Below are 6,000 nucleotides of genomic sequence, written 5' to 3' on the forward strand. Positions count from 1 at the left end.
GTTCAAGCAATACTGATGAGAGACTGAATATGTGAGAGGAGTGTCTCTGTGGACAGCAAGACAGGGGCAGAGTGGGTGTAGTGAGCATGTTTATACCTAGTCGGTGTTGTAGTGGGCATGCCTTGTATTACTTTTAAGCCGTTTTCGGTCATGTTTCAACAACACCACAATCTCTGCAGGATTCAGGTGAGGGGTGATGTAGCAGGCAGAGGCAGGAAGCAACGTATACATTTGGGAATTTGTTTGCAGCACATCGCGTGTTAGAAGCGTGTGAATCCAGCAGGTGATCCCTTGCTGTGTTCTCACATCAACGTCTGCTGACTTTTTGTGGACTTAATACTCAGGGAGCCAGCCGGAGAAAGTCTGCAGAAGCTGCCGAGGTTCTCACTCAGACATTTGCGTTCACACATAAACCTCATCTGGTGACAATGCAGAGAATCTCTGGAGCTCAGTGCACGTCTGAAAGCAGCTTTAGTGGGTGTGTCTAGTAGTCATTAGGTGCATTCAACTTTGTGGCACTGCACAGCGTTGACTTAACGTGATGCATATTGGATTTAACACAATGCATGCTGGTTAGAAATTGTCTTGACCTTTTCCAGTGCTGCAGAACACACCATGTCACATGACTTAAAGCATTGAGGGAGCAAGCCGGTTTCAATCAGACAGCGTAGGCCATGTTACATCTTAATTTCCAGCTATAAAAACTCTAATGCTCCTATAGGTTGTATAAGCATCCTTTTAGATTAATTTGTTTAGACATACATACAGGACCTCATTGAGGAGCTATACATACTGTACAAGAAAATATTATCATGCAGAGAAAAGAGGTATTTTTATGAAATATATATATATATATATATTTCTGAATCAATTGGTTTGGATAAGAGAAGATGTTTTGAAAGGGACAATGACTTGATGGAAGAGGTGTAAATCAAAACGCCATTAAATGAGAAATACAGATTTTAATTTCCTTTTGTTTACAGTATTCTTAACTCTTTGTTTTTTAACAAAATGGTAATACATTTTTTTCTCTAACTGGCTGTGTCTCACTGCATGTAACTTGTCCCTTGTATTAACTTATCACCCTGTATGTTTTCACGAAACAGTACTTTGATTTAATTGAGATGTAAAAAGAGAGATTTGTTACTCCGGGAAGTGTCTGAATATATATCTGTTTTTTATACTTCAACCCTGCAGCTGCCAATCACCTCGACATAGCCACAGTCAGACCAAGGCCATCTCAAGCACACTTTTGATGGAGATGGTTTATTTACTTTTCTTTGGTGTTTTATAGCAAACTAAGCAAACATTGTGTTTTCCTTTTTCAAAGTTTTGTTTTTGCTCAGTTAAATCTTGAACAGAATAGAGCCACATTTGGCTTCCATGCAGCTTTAAGTGTAATAAATCCTGTTAGGGATAATGATACATGTCTCTTGAGTGATAGTTAATCTGTGACTGGCAAGAGATGCAGCTTTTTGGAAGCCTTAATGTTATTTATGAAATTGCAGTTTATATTTTATCATTGCCTCATTTCACACATGGAAAATGCAACGCACGATGATGCGAGTGCAGCTTCCCCGGGACGAGCGGGCATTCACAAGTTACCTCATGCTGTATCATAAAAGCCAGTGTGTGGCCCATATGTTCGCCACCACACGTGCGGGCGGTGGTGATATTCACAGAGGGGTAGGGGTGTTGGGCAGGAGTGGGAAGCTGTTTTAATCAAACAGCCCCTCCAGCTGTGTCTTATACAGCCGTGAAGGAGAGGAGACTCCTTGCCTGTCAACTCTTCTTTATTGTACCTCGCGCTTGTGCTGGGCTTTAACAAGGCTGCAGAGAAAGCTGAGCTCAGGACACGGGGCTGCATTATTGCCGCACTGTGTAATCATGGGAGCTGACAGAGAGCTTTCTTTGCTGTCACAAGTTGCCTCATGCTATGCTGCGTGCACTCGACTGCGCACATATGAGACTGATGTGGTGAATCAGGCGTGTGCTCCTGTGTGGTATCATGCATGCAGCTGTTTCCTCCATCCTTCCACCTGATATTCATGCAGGCAGCTTTATCTTGGAACATTACAAACGACAGTCGGACATGTTTTGACAAAGATTGTGTCTCATCATATGCAACTGTTGGCAGCAGCGGTGCAGTAAAAATTAGAAAACAAGGCTGAATTACAGCACAAACGCATGAATAACAACAAGTAACCTCTAGAAGAGTAGCTTGCTTTACAGCAGATTCAAACTGGAAGCTATCCTGACATTCACATGGAACCCAGCAGTCACTGTGGCAGAGAACAGAGACACTAAAGAAAAATGGGGGTTGTCATGAATATTTATATTTACATTTGTTTTGAGTCTGGTGGTTTCATTCAATGGCGCGAAAGTGTGATTGACAGCCAGACAGCAATGGCGCACCAATCAATCAACAACTTGAATAAGCGGTATTCCCAGAACCATATGCTGACTGTTGGACGCAGCACCATCCTGTATTTTTTACAATTTCAGTTGAATGTCTAACAAGACCGACTAACCAGGCGCTCGTTGAAAGGGCTGAATATTCATTGAAAATGTTAATGTCTTATTTTATGTAAATTAGGCAGCGAGCCAAGAGGCAGCAGATTCATAAACACCTGTATGCGTTTGATGTTTTGCCACAAACTCGCTGCATTTTCACTCTGCAAAGTGAAGGCTCTGCTTGTGACTGAGGGACACGCAGTGGGTGTGAGTCAGACTGTGTCTCTGTTGATTTAATGGATCTATAGTCGGCACATTACAAGCATGATGAAATAATTAACTGATCTTTACGGTAGAGTTTCTTGAAGGGAGGGAATTCTTCTGTCTCTCCGCAGAGAAGTGAACGTCTGTCCCATGAAATATTCAAAAAGCTGTTTTTCCTTGAGATAGAAATTCATCAGCTATATATAGCCTCCTTTTTATCACTCTTCCTGGATCATGGATGATTTCTGATTCTGGCGATGCATTTTTTTAGACTTGAATAATGAGAAGAATTGTAGAGAATAAAAAATTAATCTGCCTTCTTAGTCGTGTGTGTGTGTGTGAGAGAGAGTGAATGGGCTATCATGTAAGTACCCATAAATAACCAGTGAACTGTGGCTAAACATAGTTCAGGCAGAGGCAAAGGCAGCTTAATTGTGATTTCAGAGTCTCTTTAAGATGTGGATGGGTATAGGAAGGGAGCCGTGCCTGGAATGATTAAGAGCGCAAGAGGTTGAAGCCGTAAAGATGGAAATATTAGACAGTGTTGTTAATACCTGAGGGCCGGACGTAAAATGAATAAAAAAGGAACTAACAGGAACTGAGTGCTAAGGTCATCAACGCCTCCAGATGGGGGTTGAGGAGGTTTCTCTGAAATTCTCCACATTTCCTGGGAAGTAATCCCAGCAGGTTCCAACACAAATGACAAATTTTCCATATTTAAATACAGTCACACATCTACCTACTAATTCCACAAATGTCTGTCTGTGGAAAGCATATCTTAACCGTTCATCTTATATGCTTCACACTTGGTGTATTCTTAGTGGTCCCGGGAAGCGCTGTGCATGTTTGGTGCGATTTGGACATGTGATGCGTTCGATATACATGAAAATTTAATAAACAGGCGAACGGCGCTCTTTAGCAGTCAGTGGGGACGGGGCAGCGTGCTAACGGTCAGTCTGTGGACAGAGTTGAACTTGTCTTCTCTTAGGTCCTCAGATAAACTACAGCAGCGGTTGTCAACTGGGTCACACCACTGCCAGATCATTTTGATAATTTCATTATTTTTATTTCCCCATATTGGACTGACACAGACATTCATGGTTCAGAGTCACTGGTGCTGATCTCTGTCATGGCAACAACATTCACAGAATCACTTCCTCTTTTGCAAGTTGTCTTCAAAGTAAAAGCATAACACTTTATACTGAGCTTAATTACAGAGCTTTTATTTTGTAAAATTGTGAACTTGGGTCTTAAGATTGTGTCGGTCGCTGAACAGACCTCTGAACTATCTGCTTAGCAATGTTTGAAAAAAAAATGTAAGTTAAGTGAATCATTCAAATGTATATAAACCACAGGTTTTAGATTTTATGAAAAACATTGACAGCAAAATCTTCATTGCAAATACACCGGTTGGATAAAGTTTTCTAACTTCACTCTGCACCACAGACTGTTTATAAAAAGCTCTGCTCACAAACAATACAAAGGGACATTATATTGTAGAACTGTTTGAGGAGGACTCATGACAAGTGATAATTCTGAATAAGCTCCTGAGCATTAACACAGGTCAAGTAAACGTCCCATTCTGAACATACAGGTTTAGAATGGGGACTACATTAGTTATTTCAAAGACAAAACTGTGGAACCCAAAGGTTCTGATGACTCCAGTCGTGCACTATACTCAATACTTTTTCAGCTCAATATCAATGTAAATTCCCAGAGTGTGACCTAATGCCTTCACCCAGTGTACCATGTTTCATAGAGGAAGGAGATTATTGAGTTTTTCTTTTTTTATCTTGTCTTAAGTGATCTTTCAAGGGATTGGGACGGACGGAACAAGGCACCTTCAAAGAGTTTGGGAGGCTTTGATGAGTCCACCTCTTCCTCCTCACGGATCGTCAGGGCCGTGGCCTTTACTTGCTCCAAGGAAGACAGCCCTTCCTTGAACTGGTATTTAGCTCTTGGCGGAGAGCTTGAGCCTAGTGAAGAACTTGGACTCAAGAAATGAAATCATGACATGTGGTTTCGCTGTGTCTCTTTTGATGCTTCAGTGCATTTCATGGTCTGGCTCTCTGGGGTACTAACACAGTGGCATTGTCTTTTACCAAAGTGGAAACCTCTACAGTTAATTTTCATATTTATGAGCCATCAGGCTGTCGCAGGTCTAAAGCCGTAATTTGGGGAAATAACATATTAGTACGAGCATAATTATACAACACGAGCTAATTCACACGGTGAGTAGTGTTTGATTTTGGATAGCATATGGTGCTTCAGTAGGTTAGTGGCCACATATATTATTATTAGAAACTGACAAACCTTGATTCAGTTATCTAAAATGTCATCTTTGGTTTGCCAATTATTTAGTATTTAGTCTGAAATTGGGAAACACTATAATTTATTAATTTTTTATGTTTTCTAACTCTAAAACAAACCCAGCAAAAAAAACAAGCTGGAATCGTTTGATTGAATCAGCTTTCATCTGATTGTCAAATGTAACTGCTCGGCCCAACTAGTGTTACTCCTGCACTATATTTCAATAATTTAATCCTATAGTTGAATGTGAGACAATCCAGACAAAATGTAAAAAAAAGAATTGACCACATTACTGTCGGATGCACTGTAACACTGAAAAGAAATAACTCACGAGCTGCAGTTATGCTTTAATATGATAAATTATGTCATGTCACCCGTTGGATCTTACTCAATTGTAGCGGTGTACCGAACTTAAGGGTACAGACCGAATTACTTTGGTGTCAACAAGAGGTGGTTAACATTAAAAAGTAAGTGTCAAAATTCAGTAACAGAGAGAGGGAGACTAACACGACAACACAGTAAGTGAGGATGATGGCGAGCACAGCCTCCATATACCAGTACAGAATCGCTTGCATGCGAATTGTACCCATCCCTGGTTAAAATACTCTTAAATGGAAAGAGGAACGTCCTTGAGCATGGACGGACGTTTGAGTTGAGATGAGAGAAACTACAGGGAGCTTGCTGCACAGCCAGGCACCAGAGGAGACCAAAGCAAACCTCTGTGCTGCTGGGCTGGTAACAGAGTCCCAGGAGACATGTGTTTAATGTGGAATTTTAAATGTGGATTTACAGCCACACAGCAGCATACATGTGCAGTACAGTGTGTTCAGTACATTTAGTAGAAATGAAGTTGCTACGACATCCGTGTTGTTTCTCTGTAAAGACAAGTACAACTTGGGCAGGTTTATTCAAAATGTGGCAGTCAACCGGTATTCAACAGAACTCTCCATGATATGAGTTCTAATGTGAAGC

Source organism: Hippoglossus stenolepis, chromosome 19, assembly GCF_022539355.2.
Source record: "Hippoglossus stenolepis isolate QCI-W04-F060 chromosome 19, HSTE1.2, whole genome shotgun sequence".
NCBI classification, from domain to species: Eukaryota; Metazoa; Chordata; class Actinopteri; order Pleuronectiformes; family Pleuronectidae; genus Hippoglossus; species Hippoglossus stenolepis.